Source organism: Prionailurus viverrinus, chromosome B3, assembly GCF_022837055.1.
Source record: "Prionailurus viverrinus isolate Anna chromosome B3, UM_Priviv_1.0, whole genome shotgun sequence".
NCBI classification, from domain to species: Eukaryota; Metazoa; Chordata; class Mammalia; order Carnivora; family Felidae; genus Prionailurus; species Prionailurus viverrinus.
This window is the reverse complement of record NC_062566.1, coordinates 39,220,370-39,240,402: the sequence shown is the minus strand read 5'-3', so window position 1 is coordinate 39,240,402 and position 20,033 is coordinate 39,220,370. Positions and strand designations below refer to the sequence as shown.

Here is a 20,033-nt window from a genome sequence, read left to right as displayed (position 1 = left end):
GGACAGATGTACCTGTGGATGCCCCGTGGAAGCTGCTGCACTCATCTGGGCAGGGAGTAAGGAGACCTAAGCAAATACCAATCTATCACGCCCCAGAGTGTGAAGACAGGCAGGGTTCACAAGTGAGGTCTACAAACAGAAAGCAGGCAAACCAAGCGTTGGATTCCTGTTCCTAAGTCGCCCCAGCCTGCCGAGTCCCTTCCCAGGCTTTCTAAGTCCTGCCACCAGTAGGACATCTTCTTAGATTTGAAGATTCTTTTTTTTTTTTTTAATTTTTTTTTCAACGTTTATTTATTTTGGGGACAGAGAGAGACAGAGCATGAACGGGGGAAGGGCAGAGAGAGAGGGAGACACAGAATCGGAAACAGGCTCCAGGCTCTGAGCCATCAGTCCAGAGCCCGACGCGGGGCTCGAACTCACGGACCGCAAGATCGTGACCTGGCTGAAGTCGGATGCTTAACCGACTGCGCCACCCAGGCGCCCCTGAAGGCAGGTTCTTAAAGACCTTTTGGAAGGATTCCATTTCCAGTTTTCCAGACTCGAAAGACAATAAGAAAAGCTGACCCTCACAGCTCATCATGAAGAGCGTTGAAATACACACGTGGATTGTACCGAGGACGTGTTTGCTTTGAGTGTGTGGGATCAGGGCTGCCTTTGATGACACCTGCTCCCTATCTAGGCTACGCTGGATTCTGGGAGCTCTTTCACTCTAGTCCAGGAAGTAGGGATGACAGCACACATATCTGAGGAATCAGAGGATTACAGGAGCGAATGGATGTAAAATAACAGACTCGGTACAAAACGAGGCACAGAAAATGTTGACACCTCTAACGTGGTTCCTAGATTCTTACGTGTCTGGCATGTGTCCCCTCTTACTTCACTGAAGCCACCACCACTAATAAACACACACCCACACGCCCACATACCCATCTCGGCTTCAAACTCAGTTAACCGGACAGGCAGTCTGCAAGGTTTTCTGGGGCAGGGGCCTTAGAAGCCATGAAACCCGCATGCCTTCTCTCCCCACCTCCAAGTAGGGCCTGGTCCTGAGTGATGAGATCAGCAGGAAGGGCTCAGGTAACCGCTCCTTCTTTAAGGTACTTTCAGAACATCAAGCAATTAATCCACAACCCAGCCCAGGGAGGCAGAGGATCACAATTTCACTAATGAGACTGCTGAGCTGTAGCCAGTGGTAAATGGGCTGGGCCAGGGTAGGGCAGGAGGGACAGCAGAAACCTCAGCTCCCTGAGCGTGCCACACAGCAAAAGCCCTGTGGGACTAATGCCTTGGACTGTCCAGATTCTCACCCACTACTTCCACAAATCTCTTTCGTTCCAGGATCTCCCCTTCTCTCCCAATTCCCACCCCTGGGGAAAATGGAAGCTGAATAGGTAGGGAACAGTTTCTATTCCAAGAAGGGGAGGTGTTCAACAGAAAAACCTGAACCACTGCTCAGTGTCAGCTTTGTCATTTGCAATCATGAGCAATCAAATGAAACGGTCCCCAAATGTCTTCAGGCAAATGCAGATCAGAATAGAGCAGGTAGTGAATGAAGACCAATTCTTTGATCCCCACCCCTTCTGCTGATCAGTCTGAACAGCCCAGGACTGTCAACAAATGCAGCCACAGTTCCATTCTGCCATTCGATCTGACCACATGCATGTTCTCTCTCACATAAGCCTGTTGAAAATGGACAGGTAAATGTTAGCACAGCAACCCAGGCTGATCCCCAAGTCCTTATTCAGATGCAGAACAGGAAAGGAGGTAATAATCTCAGGAAGAGACCCCACACAGGCATCTAGAAGGCAGACCCCTACCTTTCCCTGCCTCCACTGAAACCCTGGGCCCGGTGTGCCAGGATTACAGTGGCCTCTACTCGAGCCAGTCCTTCCCGATTAGGAGAGAGGAAACCTCACAGCTCACCAACAGCGCACCTATTACCTTGGAAGCAATCCTCATACCTACCCCAAGTACTTTTTGTTAAGTCTCCAGCCATGAGTCTCTGCTTGGAATTTGATGCCACCTCTGCTCAAGTAGCCATATGTCCTGGGGTGCCCAGAACAATCTGGCTTATGCCAGCTGTGCCAGCATCCTATATGGTTAGTGCCCACTCTCATGCTCAAAAGGGTCCTATGTGGAAAATAAATAATATGGCTAGCCAGGTTCTACCAAGTTATTTTCAAAATTTGTTAGAGGGAAGGGAAAACACCTACAAAACCATCAGTAATCACATTGTAAGATGACTTTTCCACTATTATGAAGAAGGGAAATTTTTGCCCAGTCATTACTATATATTTAGTTTGAGGTACAGGTGGAGAGGGGACAGTAAATGTAACTTAGTGTCTTAAGATTATACAACAAGAACAGTATTCTGTAGCCTTTTTTAAAAAACAGATGTCAGTTGTCAGCCTAACAAAACAGTTTAACAATAAAATTCTGTGTTAAAACCAAATGAGTGTTCGTTCACGCTCATTTAAAAATATTCTTCTATGAAAAGTTTTCTTGTTTTTTGAGAAAACATTCACACAACATAAAATTCGCATTTAAAAAAAGCCCAATTCAGCAGTTTTCCAGTATTCACAGTTTTGCACAACCATCAAGACTAACCCCGGGACATTTCCACGACCCCACCAAGAAACCCCATAGCTGTTAGCAGACCGTCCCAATCCCTGGCAGCAACTTCGTTACTTTCTGGACATTTCGCATAAACGGAATCATGTAATATGTGACATTTCATATATGGTTTCTTTCTCCGAGCATAGTGTTTTGAAGGTTTTTCTGTGTTGTGGCACGTAGATCATTCCTTTTCATAGCTGAGTAATATTTCATCATATAGATATTCTACCTTTGGTTTATCCATCATTAGTTGATGGACACTGGATTTGTTTCTACTTCTTCGCTATTACAAATAATGCTGCTATGAATATCCATGTACAGGTTTTTTGTGGACACATTTTCAATGCTCTTATGTGTATACCTAGGAGTGCAATTACTGGGTCAAATGGCAACTCCAAGTTTAATATTTGGGGGTACTTCCAAATTTTTCCACAGAGGTGAGGCCATTTTACATCCCCACCAGCCATGTATGAGGGTTCCAATTACTCCATATCCTCTTTAACAGTTGTTATTTTCCATTTGTTTTTAGCAGCAGCATCGCCAACCTAGTGGGTGTGTACCAGTATCTTATCACAGTTTTGAATTGCATTTTTCCCAACAAGTGCTATTGAGTGTTTTTTCACAGTGGTCATTTGTTAATCTTATTTGGAGGAATGTCTATTCATATCCTTTGCCCATGTGATTTGATTGTCTTTTACTGTCGGATTGTGTAAGTTCTTATATATTTTGGATGCCAGGTCCTTATGAGATACATAATTTGCAAATAATTTCTCCTATTCTTTGGGTTGCTTTTCACTTTCTTAGTTGTATTCTTAGCTGCACATAGTTAATTTTGATCTGATCAAGTCTTACTGAATTTTTTCTTTTGTTGCCTGTGTTTTTGGTGTCATATTTAAGAAACCACTGCCTGATCCCAAACCCCAAGATTTACAACTACCTTCCTTTCTAAGAATTTTATAGTTTCATCTCTTACATTTAAGTCTTTGATCCATTTTGAACTATTTTTTTTTGTATGTAGTGTAAGCTAAAGGTCCACAACTCCACTCCCTTGCACCTGGCTATCCAGTTATTCCAGAAACACTTGTCAAGACTATTTTCTCTTCACTGAATTCTCTTGGCACCTTGTTGTAAGTCAGTTGACCACACAAGTAAAATTTATTTCTGGACCCTCAATTCTATTTCATTGGTTTATATATGTTTATAAACCAGTATCATACTGTTTTGATTACTGCAGCTTTATGACAAGTTTTTAATTTGGGAAGTGTGAGTCTTCCAACTTTATTCTTCTTTTTTAAGTATATTCTGGCTATTTCCCTTGCATTTCCATATAAATTTTAGGATCAGTGTGTCCATTTCTGTGGGAAAAAACAGTTGGAATTTGATAGGGATTGCAAATAATCTGTAGATCATTTGGAGAGTATTGCTGTCTTAACAATATTACATCTTCTGACTCATCAACAAGGGACATATTTGTTTCAAAACTTTTTTTTTTTAAATTCTCAGTATGCATGACATACATGACCTTGGTTACATTTATTCTAAGTATTGTCTTTGATGCTATTGTAAGTGGAATCATTTTCTATATTTCATATTTTTCTACTTCTAGTTTGCAAGTGACACCTGCAAAAATAATGCAACACTGCATATAATAATGAGTGCTACTCAGAGTACAGTGCACTGGCCAGAGCTGATCTGCAATCTCATTACTGGTTCAAGACAAGGTAAGCACAGAAACTTACAGCACTTTGAAAATGGGGCGCATCCCCTCCAAAATGAAGTTCTGTCTGTAAAATTTAATAATGAATGCAGTTTTTTGTGTTGTATGGGTTTTTTGTATTATTTCATTTTTTCTGATAATTCATTTTTATTGTGTTATTTTTTTTTTAAATTTTTTTCAACGTTTTTATTTATTTTTGGGACAGAGAGAGACAGAGCATGAACGGGGGAGGGGCAGAGAGAGAGGGAGACACAGAATCGGAAACGGGCTCCAGGCTCTGAGCCATCAGCCCAGAGCCTGACGCGGGGCTCGAACTCACGGCCCGCGAGATCGTGACCTGGCTGAAGTCGGACGCTTAACCGACTGCGCCACCCAGGCGCCCCATTGTGTTATTTTTTTTTTTAAACAAAAGTATTAGTCGGCAATAAACCAGAAGGGTGTGGTGGGGGGCAGGGGAGGAAGTAGTCCTTCACTACAGATAGTTTGAGAAGTGCTAGTTTAGGGGCGCCTGGGTGGCGCAGTCGGTTAAGCGTCCGACTTCAGCCAGGTCACGATCTCGTGGTCTGTGAGTTCAAGCCCCGTGTCAGGCTCTGGGCTGATGGCTCAGAGCCTGGAGCCTGTTTCCGATTCTGTGTCTCCCTCTCTCTCTGCCCCTCCCCCGTTCATGCTCTGTCTCTCTCTGTCCCAAAAAAAATAAACGTTGAGAAGTGCTAGTTTAGACAATCTATGCTACTGGGTTTGTGAAATGAAAGGTCCAGGTAACAGTTGTGTAAATTCACATTTGGACGAACAGAGAAATCACTACGTACTACAGTGGTTTGAGCAGGATTTATGGAACAAGAGAATTATATTGTTACAGATTATGGGTGAAAACAGGGGAAACTCCAGAATCAAGTTTCCTTAAGATTTGGAAATAAAATGTGTGTGAATTCTCCTACAGTTTTACATCTCTCTTGTCTGAATGTAGGCATCTCTTTCTTTTATGATGGGTAAAATCAGGAAATGGATTAAAATCTTTTAATTTCCTCTGACTCTGAAGTTCCTTAAATAAAGGATTTAGAGTTTAAATAGCGTGATTGGTAGAATCTTCGAGCGAAAGAGAAAACGTAAATTAAATGTCTTCTCATTTTCAAAATTAGAAAAGCTTGCCTAAGAGAAAGCAGAACTAAATTAAAATGTTTGGCACTGAAAGTTATCAGAATATTTGATCAAATTGAGAAAAACTAAATCCTTCTTGAACCTTAGTACCTGTATTTTCAAAAGCCATCATTCTGTTTGGAAATGGGGTTAGACAATATTTATCTCCTATGTGACAAATTAATCTTCTGCTGAGGCTAGGCAAAGAGCTTGCCTTGACATGTTTTACTCAAATCAAGGGGGTCTTCAAAAATCAAGAACTTACATAAAGCTTTAAATTAAAACAAGGGCTCACTAGGTGTTTAAATGAAGATATAGGCTCACTAGGTGACAATTTGAGGCTGTTAGGGGCAGCGCAGTGACTTCTGTTGAAGCTTGCTCTGCCCAGCAACACACAAACTTGGAATCTTTGAAAGGCTCTGAAAGTGTTTGGATCATAAAACACATCACACGTCATGATTGCCATTACTGATGTGTACTGGCCTCGAGCTGCAGGACAATGTTCTCAAAGCCGGGTGCGTGTGGGTCTGCTGGAGCCAGAAGGGTTACATAAGCAGTCCAAGTTCTACTTTTCCCTGAAACACCTGCTCTTAGTATAAGGGGGGCACAGAAGTGCCCCAAATCATCCAGACTTCCATTGAGCACAATCCTCAGACTGAGTGATTACGGCACTTAGGATTCGGCTACTTCTAACATGCAGCAATGCCTAATATTCCTTTAGTGGAGGCTAAAGGAGCCTCTCCATGGAAAGACTGTAATCACATGAAAAGGGACAGACACTGCTGGCGACATGCTGTGGTCAGCTAGGGAAAATAATGCTCTGAACAGACTTTAAGACTGAAGATGTGGGTTGTGATGTCTCATTATTTCCTCCCACTCCACACGGATTGTGTTTTCTTATTGTTGGCATTGTCACTCTCCTCGCCTTTGCCTCTGCCCAGCTGTACCTCCTTGCCTGGAAGATAGTCTATCTCATCATGGCTACCCAGGAGACTCATGGTCTATCCAAGTCAGCTCTTCCTCAAGGTCCAACTCAATTAATTAATTAATTTATGTTTATTTAATTTTGAGACAGAGAGAAAGAGAGCATGAGCAAGGGAGGAGCAGAGAGAGAGGGAGACACAGAATCCTAAGCAGGCTCTAGGCTCTGAGCTGTCAGCATGGAGTCCGACGTGGGGCTCAAACTCACTGACTGTGAGATCATGACCTGAGCCGAAGGCAGAGGCTCAACCAACTGAGCCACCCAGATGCCCCAAGGTCCAACTCAATTTCTACCTCTACAAAGGCTTCCTTCCAAACAGTACTGAGGAATAAAACCAAGGCTTTCAGGTTGACCAAACCTGAGGTGGGCAGATTACTTACCCTCTCTGAGTCACAGAGGCTTCACTCTAAAATGCTGGTTTGTTGTGAGGATTGGGGCTACAAAAACTGGTGAGCATTCAGACTTCTGTTACTCCAACCACCTATTTGGCTGGAGCCCTTCTCTTGTGAAAATCAGGACACAAGAATCAGAACTACCTCCTTGAACATTTGTCTGATTTGTGCAATAATTCAGAACTTTTGGCCTTATCTCCCTAAGAATCCTTGAGGGCAGGGATGGTATCCCACATCTGTGAAGCAGAATTTCAGTTATATGGAGTGTCCATGTACAGAACACTTGCTTTCTGATAGGTACTAAGGAGTTGTCACTAAATTCTCAAAACGTTCCTGAGAAGAGATTTTTACCTCCTGCTTTCAGACGAATAAACTGAGGCCCAGAGTTACAGGTTACTTCCAGAGGCCACAGAACTAGTAATTGGCATGTCTGGCCATGAACTCACATGCTCTCCAAACAGTACATGTAATAGCTGCCCAAGGGCAAACACCGACTGCCTGATGACCTGGAACACATTTCATAACTCCCATCACCACACACCCCCCGACCCTGCCCGACCCCCTGACCCATCAGATTGTAACCTTCTTCCCCACTGCATCTTCACCTGCCATCCACCTTCCCACCCTGGCTCTTCTGTCACACCTGCCATTACACTGAGCATCGGCACAATGCTGTACAGCTCTTGAGGACCCAGGCAGTCAGCAAACCATCTTTCGGGGGGCAACTAAGTGGTATGAGTGAGAACAAGGTGGCGGGCAGAACTCCCAAGCACGTTTGGAGAGGCTGAAAGGGGGCTTTGGAGAGAGCAGATACTGGGGGCGAATGACACATTCCCTATTTGTAGAATCAAGTAGAAATATTAATTCTCTTGGGGGTAGAAAATCAGGAGCAAATACACTGGCTATCAATCACAGCATGCTAATATCAGGGGAGTCACATTTGATGCTTCTGGAAATGAACTGATAACCTCATAGGTCAGAAGGCAATTACTTTCATTCAGCTCAGGAAACGCCTATTTTTCAACCAGTGAATGCACTATTTGGGGACTTGTGTTGTTCTGCCTCTGTTGGAAAGAATATATAAAAGTCATAGCCAAAGGCAGAACACTTGCCTCACTGACAAACAGCCTATCGACCATGGCAAATCCTCTGTTGCTAAACTATTAGAATTATGACTCGCTGCTTCCTTGGCAAATGCCTGCCCTAGATGAAGGGCTCCAGACAATGCAGCTGTCTCTGTCCTTTCCCGCCCCTCTAGGATGGTTAAGGCCACCTGAAACACTCTCAGCAAGTTACACAATGTGGTGTCACAGACACAAACACCTTAAGGGCAGACCTAGATGTATGTATTCCAGATGCACAGAAATTGGCATTTACATCCCTTCCTAACTTCCACCCACTACTCAGTTCAAAATGCTATTATCTCATTCAAGAGATGAAGGTATTGCCCAGAAACAGAGGAGTGATAAAGACAGAATGAGGAAATGAATACCTATTGTTCGAGTGCCTACCGTATGCACATCACCCGCATTTAATCCTAGTAACCTTGAGGGTGAGGTATTCTCATTGTACTATTTTTTAGGGAAGTGCCATCCACTTGCCATACAGTTAAGCCCTTTAAAATGTACAATTCAGTAAAGTTTAGTATATTCACAACATTGGGCAAGCTCTCTCTCTGGTTTCAAAACATTTGCATCACCCCAGAAAAATACCCCGGATCTATCAAGAAATCATTCCCATTCTCCTATCTTCTCGTCACTAATCCGTTTTCTGTGTCTATGGATTGGTCTATCCTGGATATTCAGATGAAGGAAATCACGTAATATGTGAACTTCTGTGTGTGGCTTCCTCCTTCATTGGGCATAATATTTTCAAGCTTCATCCAAGTGGTAGCAAGTATGAGCACTTTGTTAGTTTATGGTTGAATAATGTTCCATTGTATATACTTGCCACCATGGGTTTGCCCATTCGTTAGCTGATGGATCGACCTTTGGCTGTTATGAATGATGCTGCTACAAACGTTCATGCATAAGCTTATGTGTAGACAAACCATTTGTTTCTCTTGGGTAAATATGTAGAAGTGGAATTGCTGCTCTAAGCAAATGGGGAAACTGAGGCTGAGAGGGAAGGCACCCTGCCCAGGATCATCCAGCTTACGAGTGGCAAAGCCAGGATTGGGACCCAGGTCTACCTAGTTCCCACTAGTCCAGCCACTAAACCTAGAGCTTCTCGAGCTAAAAGTTCACTGAATAATTACTTGGTAGAGCATTATTACTTTTAATCTCAACTCAAACACCCTGAGGTCATATGATTAATAACACTAATTTGAACTTGAGGAACCAAAAGTTTCATTTGGTTCATGCTGAGATCTGAGCTTTTTGTTTCCCAGGCAAATCAACAGCAATGGACTTTATCTTGTTAGATCAAATATAACTTTTATTTTAAAAAGCTCCAATTATGCCCTAATGCAGAGTTTATGCACTCAGAAGGCTTAATGAAATAATAAATGAAATATTAATTTTTCAATTAATAGTATAAAAGTGTCAGGATACTTTGGAATTAGTAAGGCTTGTGATTTTTTTTTATTAGCCATTGTTGTAAGATATACTTGTCTTGCACTATGATTGGGCAGTAATTCAGTTACTAAAAGGTAGAAAGTGAGTGAATTTCTACTCGTGTGCTTTTTGCAGTAAACTGAGAAAATAAAATAAAAAGTAAAATATAATGGTGAGTCCTATAGACTGTTGAGAAGTGGTTCAAATTCCTTCAAAGCTCATTATTCCTGGATAAGAAATGGCTGATTAAACAGCCAGCACACTTATCTTGAACATTCATCAGGAATGTAACATTGGCAAGAGAGTGAATTCTGGAAGAATTTTGGTTCTTTGAATGAGGTAACAAACACATTTACAAGTGTATAATTTATGTGTATACAAAGTTATTTCTTCACCAACCTGTATGTGAACATACACCCACCCATACCTTGAATACTCACGGAGAACATGAGCAAATTTCCCAGGCTTCTCCCAAAGCAAAAACACATGTACCATTATTTTAACGTGCGTTTACCCAACACCTGAGGGTAGCAAGCACTAGATGATATAAAGGAGTTAAAACAAATGGGATCTCAAAAATATGATGAAGGTAGAAATCAAATTATAAACCTTCAATCTACTTAGCTAAAATGAGTTACAGACAACCATGTAGAAGTGCTCTGTGTCACCAAATCCCAGGTGATCCTTGTCAATGTTATGCCTACTGAATAATCCAACTTTTTCAAACTTGTGAGGAACAACATTATTTACGTTCATTTTTTTCATTAACTACTGGATGTTCACTGTAAAAATAAAAATTCTGTAAATGAATGGAAAGCCTATGGAGAAGACATCAATTAAACCCCGCAGATTATAACCACCCCCTTCTTCCTTACAAAACTAGTTAACACCGACAAAGCAAGTAGAAATGGATGGATGGATGGATGGATGGATGGGAAAAGATCACCGACAGAATAAAGTTTGAAACTACAGATTGGGTGAGCGATGTTTCAATGCAGGTTTTCAAGGAGATTACAGGCATGCATTAGAGTGGATAAGAGAGGACATTTCTGGTCATTCTAGACATGTAAAAACTCACCTGACAGGCAATGCACATCAAAAGTCCTAAAAGTTTTAAAAGTTTTTGCGTCCCAGTAATTCTATACCTGAGAGGTTTTCCTGATAAAAAATGGCTCAAAAAGATGAAAAAAGTTGTAACTAGTAAAGTTGGTAAAATGTAAATCCCACTGTCATTTAAAATGGTAAAACATTAGAAACAACCTAACAGTAAAAAAATAACTGAAATAAATTATTAACACTAAACATTTAATATTAATAAATTATAATAAATTACTGAAAAAATGGGAAGAAAATCATGGAAAGTAAATAAAATCAAGTCTTTGGACTCCAGGAGAAGCAGCTATGAGACAGTGAAATGGATGAGTGTAAAAAAAATCTGCAAATACTACAATGTATGCTTCTAAATGTTATTTTCTTAGGAAACACAGGAGTTTCAAACTGGGGAGAAAAATGGATTCCTGCTGGAGGAAATACGGCCTAGAAGGCCCACGGGTTTGGGATGACAGGGAGGAAAGGGAAGACAAAGAAACTGGACTGAGCGAGAGCTCCTTCCGACAGGATGTAGCCACTGTGGTTAACTCACTGTGGTTAAGACATGAGCTGGGATGAAGTTAACATAAGCCTCCACAGGGAAGCTAACTGCAATCTTCAGGCCTCTTGTTGTGGGGAGGGCTCTCAGTCCCCGAAGAAGATAACATAGTCCCTACAGTTGGCAAATTTACAATTTAAAAGACATCCCCATCCAAGGAAATACAGCAGATACAGAAGGGAGTGGGGCAAGGTGGGGCTGGGAATAAACTAAACTCACAGCCTGATTCCAAATGCCTGAAAGGAGAAGGCCTACCCAAAGGTTTTTATCTGAAACCACTAACTCTGGAACAAATTGGTCAGCCATCTGCAAACCGGTGCTGCGGAAAAATCTTTTGTGCTGAGAAGCTACTGTCGCATCCCCAGGCTTGGGGACACACGTAGACCAAACTCTGCAGATGAAATCTAGAAACTGGGGAGCTACAACAGAATTTTCCTGGCACAATCAAGCCATTCTGATCAACCATCCTTGTGTAACCTCCAGTCACACAGCAACCCCACCGCTGACCTCTCTTCCTCCTCAAAAATCTGTCCCAATCACTCTGGACTGAATAACCCCTAACAGTAAATATGGATTCCCATGCGTCTCCAGGCAGAACGCATTATACGCTCATGGCAAAGATACTATTTGTCCATGGCAGATTTAAACCCACAGCAACACTGCTGGCCCCTACCACGTTGGAAGAGCTATGTTCCATGTGTTCATCATTCATCAAAATGTTCTCAGACAGTTCAGCAATTAAGTAAAGTATATCTTTGTTCCCATAAGGAACCAAAGAAAGATGGTACTCACAAAGCTAAGGTATACCCAACCCAATTTTGTGAAACCTTTCATTTTAAAATACTTTAAGATCTACACAAAAATTGCAAAGATAGTACAGAGTTCCTGTTTACCCTTTAACTTGCTTGACCTAATAAGTAACATCACATATAACCACAGTATACTAAGTACATTAACTATTAACTAAACGTTAGACTTTATTCTAGTCTTGCCAGTTTTTTAAAAATATTTATGTATTTTTGGGAGAGAGCAAGCGGGTGAGGGGCAGAGAGAGGGGGAGAGAGGAACATCAGAAGCAGGCTCTGTGCTGATAGGCTGATGGCAGCGAGCCATGTGGGGCTCGAAGTCATAGACCCGGAGATCATGACCTGAGCTTAAGTCAGACTGAGCCACCCAGGTGACCCACGTCTTGCCAGCTTTTCCATAAATGTCTCTTTTTCTTTCCAGGGTACCATCAATAACCCACATTGTTTTCAGTTATTCACAACTCCTAATTTTCTTTTTTTCAATCATTGACAGTTTCTCATCTTTCTTTGTTTTGCATGACCTTGACACTTGAAGAGTCTCTCAGTTTGGGTGCGTCTGACGTTCCCTAATGATGGGACTGAAGTTGCAGATTTTGAAACAAAACAAAACAAAACAGAAAAAAAAAACAGCTCAGAGGTCAAGTGCCCTTCTCATCACATCTTATCAGGGACACAGAATATTAACATAGCTTATCACTACACAAGCAATCAAGGTCAACATCACTAAAGTGATATCTGCTCAAGTTTCTATACAACCTAACTCTTCTGCCACAGAGAATCGCCAGATTTAGCCAATAAAAACACAAGACATCAAATGAGACATACTGATGCTAAAAAAAAAAAAATTTCTTTATCATTTAAAATTCAAATCTAACTGGGCATCTATATTTTACCTGGCAGCTCGACTTTGAGAAGTCAACTCCAAAGAAAAGAAAGACATAAACGTTTACTGAGCCCCTATCTTGCCCATGGGACTCTCCTCACCCCATTTTCCACAGGCATCCCTTGACCCAAAGCCTGTAGTATAGACAGGAATCCTATTTAGTGCTTAAGCTAGTAATCCTCGAACTCTAATATCCACTGGAATCCTTTGGAGGTCTGGGCTCTACCACCAGTTTCTGACACAGGCCCAAGATCTCGACAACCTCTGCATTACAAAGCTGCCATTCCAACTCAGGTCGGGTGGGTGCCAATGGACACTACATACTTCCAATGTACGTATGATTCATACATAACCATGGGAACAGAGAGTAGTCAGAACAAGATCCTCCCACCCCTGTGGGTCGGAAACCCTCTGTTCCTCGGGGAAGGTGGGGACACCAGGCCTAGATCCAGAAGCAGAGCTGCAGGGGAATGATTTCCCTCCCCTGCGGCTGCCTTAGGTGTTGAGAGGGTTCAAATTGATCTCATCAGCACCTGCCCATCTGTTGTCATGCCTGGCCCGGTAGTTAGAGTCTCTGACACCAGAGAATGGGTCAGACAGCCACTCACACAGATTGCAGAGATGTAGAGGAAAGGCATGTGTTTGAAAATCAGGATGCAGTTGTTTCATAGAAGAAAAATACTGCAGGTACTAAGCAACTCAAAACATAATCTGTGCTGCAAGAAAAATCTACCATGGCTGGTTTGGGTACCTAACTAATTACTTAAACACTGTCCCACAGTCCTTATAGGAAAAGGCTTTCTTGGACCAAAACAAACAAAGAAACAACTTTCAAATGCTTCAGCAGAAATTGGTCCATAAATTGGAGGTGTCCCACCCACCTAGCTACTCTAGTTACTGAACCAGTGTAAACGGGCAGGCATGGGATTCTGGTCAAGCTCTCCTGCAACACTTACCTATCCTCGGCATCAGTTACCAGACAGTGAAGTACTTGGTTATCTACAATACTCTTGCTCTGTTAAGTTCAGCGCCTACTTGGATAGGGGTAACTTTTCTAGGTTGAAAAATCACACTTGCAGGTCTTTGAAAACGGCTGGTCAGTGCACACTTCCAGCATGTACCTTATGCCAAGCATCCTATCAGGCACTGCATACCCAGGAGCTCATTAACCTACGCATTATTGTAAGGAAGGTATTCATGATCCCCTGTCACAGACAAGCCAAATAACGTACAAAATAAGTTACAAGCCGGAGATCTAGCTTCAGTGTTTTAGACATGCCTTTAAATCAATAACCCATTTAATTTTCATTCGACCTAGTCCAAGTGTTTCCAAAGGACTTAACTTCAGTCTCTTAAACCACCAGGAAGAGCATTTGGTATTCTTAACTAGGTAGCAACAAAGAGAGCAACCAGTAAGCTGGTTATGACAACTGAAAAGCTGGATCTCTGTAACACCACCCCCACCCCCACCACCACCACCACCACCACCACTGTCATGAAACATTTGCCCCTGTAATATTCCCCTAGACATGAAATTTTCAAAAGGAAATGAAGTACAATATCTAACAGTCCTAAAACCCATAAAAGAGGGGACCAAACCTTAGTGTTACCCTCATCTGATTTAAGCCTACCAGAAACGCTTGGTAACACATCGGGTTCATCAGGTCAGCAACCTGAGGGGGAAAAATCTAGTATTTTGTTTGTATTGGACAAACAGTTTTATTTCTAAAAGCCACCTTAGAGAAACAGAGGTCATTAAGAGTGGTTATCTAGCCTATGTGGCATTGATTTCTTTTTGAGCCACAGATCCGAACAAAGGGAACAGAACGGAACATCACCAATCGTGACAGGAAAGGACTAAGGCCTCTCATCATTTCTTCTCTATATTCCGAAGACTTTAGTGGTTGCAAGACTTCCAGTGTCCCTTAGCTTCCTAAGGCCCTCTTCTTGGGCCACGTCATTTCTGGATCACAGCTGGTACATTCCACCATTCCTGGGCTAGCCTCATACAGGTTTCTGGGCAGAAGGATGGGATATCATCCTGTCAAACGCTCCCGAGATGACAGAAAGAACTAAACTCCAAATAGGCAGGGAGAGCCAGAGATGCACGCATGATGTGGGAATGCACAATGATCCCATTCCTTCCAGGGCACGTGCATGGGGAGGTCAGAGAAGTGCAGCAGGTGACATTGTGATTAGAATGAAGACATCTCAATGCACATCTTATTTTGGGTCCCTCCAAGCCCTGGTCCATTGTATCCACAGGCTTGAATGAACTCACAGGCCTCCTTGAGGAAGCCAACTTTATCACCCTTTTGAAGACCCTTCGTTTTAACAAGTGTGGTTACTCCATTGGGGCACTGGGGTGTCAAGGGCCAGAAGCTTTAAAAAGGGAAAGAAAAAGAAGAAAATCAGGAAGTGGTGTAACAAAGGCCTAATTATAAGGGAGGAGTATCTCTCTATAGACAGGTCACTGGAAGGATGCCAAGGGCCCTCGCCACATAAAGGAAAAGATGGTTATAAAAAGATTTTTTAAAAAAAGAAAGAAGAAGAAGAAAGAGGCATGGCAGTGGAGAGTGCGAGGGGGAGGGGCAGAGAATAGGGAAATGAATAAGAATAATGACTTAAAAGCTTTTTTTTTTTTTTTCTGGTTCTCTGCTTCCCTTTCCGCAGATGCTCAGCTGAGCCAGTGCAGCTGGCTCCCTGACAAATGTGGAAAAATCAGCCAATTTGAGCTGGTTGTTAGCAGTCCCGGCACAGAGGCTTGGATAAATGAGGGGCTGCCTCAGGTGTGGTAGCAGATCTTCCTGAGCTGATGCTGAGTCGCACCAGCGGTGGCCTTCTGGCCCCGAGTATCTCACCAGTGCCCCTTCTACCTCCTGGCTCTGTGTTCCCAGCAAGGTGACCTTGAAAGAGGTTTCCCCTCTGCTCCTTCCTCCCTTCTCCAACATCTTCCCAACTAACAATCTCTCCTTCCTTCAAAGCGACGGGGTTGCCCCCTGCCCACTCACAAGACTCTTGTCCTCAAGTGTCTGAGCACACACCTGATGCTCACCTCAACACCCCTAGAAAATGCCTGAAGTGTCTTCACTGTGCCTCACCACAGTCTCCAGACACCCTGGCAGAATACCCTGGTATTCCCCACAAGGCAGTAAATGTTCTGTGCGAATGTTCACTAACATCAAATACTATGCCACCCAAGTTTATTTACTCATTGCTATGTTTACACACAGAGAAGGAACATGGATAAAAGAGTGCAAACCTGGCCCTTCAGTTCAAGAAAAGCAATACTTTGAATCAAGTTCAAGGTAAAGAGAGTGTTCCTGCATGTAAAAGTCCAAGTTTTATGAACTTGTCCACTTCTTCACCGATTCTTGTTTATGGACTGTTTGATAATTAAATAAAAAGGACCAAAATGAGAAATTAAGATACTAAAATAAGTGCTTACAGTTTCCAGAAGGATGGAAATGTTCTTTATCTTGTTTTAAGCGCTGGTTACATGTCCGTATACAATTGTCAAAACTCATTGAATTGAACACAGAAGATCTATTTTGCTGTATGCTAATTATATCTGAGGAAAAAAGTTTAAGGGTTTATGTTCCTGTAACACTCATGGTGTCTATACAAAGCATCTATACCAGCTGACTAACGTAAAGACACAAGGAAAAAAAAAAACATACTTTGTGACACGTTATCAGTCTACTCTTTACATATGGAATAATCTCAAAAGATCCCAAAGTAATTCCTATGTGATCCTTAATTAAGTCTTAGGAGCCTCTAATAATCCAGAGTGGCTCAGGAAAATTTTTTTGGAGGGAAAGATGACATTATTACATGTTACCTATGAGCTGACTAGTTGTTGCTATTCTTATCATATGAAAGTAAAGTATGTTAGGTGCTTGAATCAGTTGGTGTCAAACACCTTGATGAGGGGCATCCTGGCTGGGAATGTGGAGGGGAGGGCAACAAAACTGGTCTGATTCACATTCCATCTGATCCACAGATGGAAGGAGAACATTTGTTCAATTCAGAAAGAGAAGGACAGAACTTCAGAGGTAAAAAGGCTCTGGATCCTATGGTTTAAACCCCTCATTAAGCCACTATAAAAACTGAGGCTCAGAGAAGAAAAGCAGTTTTCCCAAGAACACACAGCCATTTTCTGCCAAACGCAAATCTTCTGGCTCTCAATTCTGTTTCTCCTTCCAGTTTTCTTTATCCTCATTTTAAATGCCGTTTCCTACTAGTATTTTAAAGCAAATATGACATTTATATGTCATCAACTTTCTATAAAGTAATGCTGTTACTAAATATTATGGTAAAGCATCTTCAGACAAACATTCTTTCTCCCCTCCCCCCTGAGAATGGTTGCTTCCAAAAGCATTTTAAAAAATTAGTAGTCTAGCATTACACTCAATTACTCAAGTTTAACTTCTTACAAAGTACTCGTGCACTCATCTATCTTCCCTGTAAGAGTTATGGCTTTTAAAAACTCTCACTCATGTTTGCTAATATCCAATCCCTAAAACAGAAGATTCTCAAAGGCATTTTATCACTTCAAACTCACATTTTCTCTTGCTTGGACCTTAATGTGTCTTTTAACTTTGCTTCAGTGATTGGGCAAGCCATCCTTCTCTCTGGAGCTGTAAGAATTGGCAGTGATAAGGTAAAAGAGCCATAATCCCAAGGAAACCAATTATTATGTGCAATAGAAAAAAACAAAACACTCTTGTTCATGTCTTCAACACGTTGTTCGTGGAGCGAGTGAACCCCATGAACAGAAGCTAATAGGATGTGCCTGTGTCCCCACCAGCCACATGGAACACGGGTGACTTACAGCTCACAGGCAGAATTGAACCCATTAGAGAGATGAAACTGGCATGACCCTGGCATGGCTGCAAAGCCTTAGAGGAAAATTCAGAAGGCCACGTGGGTTTGCTCTGCTGTATCATTTCCTTTTAGCCAGAGCTACCTTCACTGTGGGTATTGCTAACAGGTGTTTTTGAAGGGTGATGACCGCGATGCTTTTTACAGATCTCAGACATCTCTCTGAGCCTGGCTGGGGCCCACCCCCCTCTCCAGGTGGTGTAGACCCTCCTGTGGGTCTGGACACCTTAGCGCCAGTGGAGACAAAGATGATCACGCTCATTTTATAGAGCCCGAACCAAACAGACAAGAAACTACAGAACAAGGCTCAGAGGAAGAATGGCCACCTTATCAGAACTATCACCTTCCAGTCAATGGGGAGGTGAACGTCCAGAAAAAGTTGAGGACGACGAATCCAGGGTGGTGCTTTTGGGGGCTTTAGGGGCCCAGAACCTGATGACCAACCATCCTGGATTCTGCTATAGTCACAGCACCCCAGAGCTAGAAGGGGGCTGAAAAATCATCAAGTGTGGTGGTTTTCAAGTGACTTTTTTTTTTTAACAAGAATTCTATCGGAAATTAACTCTACATGGACCCTGAGATAGAAAACAATCGAAACTGAGGGACAGGCAGCTGGGCAGTTAAAACTCCTTACTGTTTGATAGAAAGGTTCAGCTCATTGCTCACGGGGTCCTCAAACACGGCTGTGGGAGGTTTCACAGAGCACATGTGAACAGGGGGGTTCTCAAAAGAATCACAACAGGAAGATTCCTACCACTGAGGCCGTTCCACCACTGGTAGCCCAGATTCTTAGAGGATTTCTTCCGTGCACGGAGGTGATATCTGTCTCCTGGTAGCTCATACTCATGGATGTTAACTTTCCTTTGAGGCCAAATAAAATAACATATCCCCATTTCACATGGAGGGCTTTTCATGTACTCAAAGGAAGCAGGTATGTTGTATTTTCAACACGCCCTTCATTATATGGCCTGCTGTGTACACATTTCCTCCCTGTCGCCCAGGTGCTCAGACTTAAACCAATGCTCCCTACTACTAATCTTAACAAGGCTTGCTGTACATATGGATGCTGGGGACTTAGCCTTCAGAAGGGCCCAGGGTGTCTTTGACTTTGTGTGTGGACAAGAAGAGAAGGATCGGATTTTGCTGTCAGGTTCTTGTTGTTTGTCTGCCGGCTTTAACCCTTTCTGAATAGAGGGCCACAAAAACTGGCTTGTGGCCATTTAATACATTACATCCTAGGGGCAAATTGTAAATAGACTTCTTATGTTCAAATAAAATGAAAACAGCTGAATTGCAGACCAAAAATTAATCTGCTCCCCATTCCCCGCTCAAAGGCATCCGAACAGAACTACTTTGAGCCTGCGAAGAAGACTTCCTGTACAGTAATTCTCAGTGTTCAGAGCAGATCAACAGCTGGAAAGGCAAACTGTTTTTCAGTGTGAACATTTCACAGTTCAAATCACTTAACAGATGTAAAATTATAGGATATACTTAGCATTTAGGGTTTTTTTTATTATTAGCTAAAGAAGATCTTTTTGGAAAATACATTTGATGTTTAGTACTTCTTGATGATGATGGCAAGAATCTTTAAAATGTTCTGTTCTACTAAATCATACTTCAATCAGCTTAACATGAATCTCTAGATTCACCTAACATTAACTGGACATTTTAAGACGCCAAATACAAGACATTTTAAGGTTGGGGAACAGATTGCCCTACTGAGCATCCAACCAATGTAAAAGATGAGAGGCATCAGGACAGAAAGGACATCGGATGCAAAGTGAACATTTCATGGCTGAAAATAATAATTATGCTGCTCAGAGAACTCTGAAGTCAAGGGATGCCCGGGATCATAGGCTCAGAGGCAAGGAGGACCCCGTCCAGGGAGAATGTTTCGGAGAGTAGGGAGAAGAGAAAGCTGGCCGCTGCGATCCAAGGAGGGGCTAAAGGGATAGGGAAGCTGCTAACTAGACGGGAAACAGACCTAGTGAGGCAAGAGCAGTGGATTTAGGGGTGGTTTTGACTTCAGAAGAAAAGAAAAAGGGCAACTTAGTATCATCAAGTACATGACTGATTTTTAAAAAGAGGCTTTAAGGAAATTAGGTGACAGCAAAAGAAACCCAGGTGGGCATTCTGGAGGAGGTGCAGCAGCCAGGCAAGAGGGAAATGATCAGTGAGGGAATTAGGAGGCCAGGGTGGCCCACGTGCCCCTTACAAGTGAGGAGGCCTTGGAAAAGCAACTTTAACTGCTGAAGGCCTCCTCAGTTCCCACATCTGTAACATAAGAATGTGGCAAATGATTTCTTAGGTTCCTCCCAGCTCCAGAGGATCTTTTAATGCAAAATAAACTTAAAAACAAAAACATAAAAACCTCTCTCTCCAATGCTGAGGACATTCCATTTTAAATTTCTTT

The 20,033-nt window shown here is 42.4% G+C and overlaps 1 protein-coding gene and 1 long non-coding RNA gene across 2 annotated transcripts in view; both read right to left on the bottom strand.

Moving 5' to 3' along the window:
* The window catches only part of RORA (RAR related orphan receptor A), a 714,631-nt gene that overhangs the window by 466,395 nt on the left and 228,203 nt on the right, over positions 1-20,033 (bottom strand). The gene's annotated exons all lie outside the window — the stretch shown is intronic.
* The window catches only part of LOC125167621 (uncharacterized), a 100,791-nt gene continuing 96,981 nt past the window's right edge, over positions 16,224-20,033 (bottom strand). Inside the window, exons 2-3 of the long non-coding RNA XR_007152847.1 lie at positions 17,301-17,376; positions 16,224-16,307 (exon numbers count right to left, since the gene is read on the bottom strand). This is a non-coding gene — a long non-coding RNA (uncharacterized LOC125167621). The remainder of the gene's footprint in view (positions 16,308-17,300; positions 17,377-20,033) is intronic.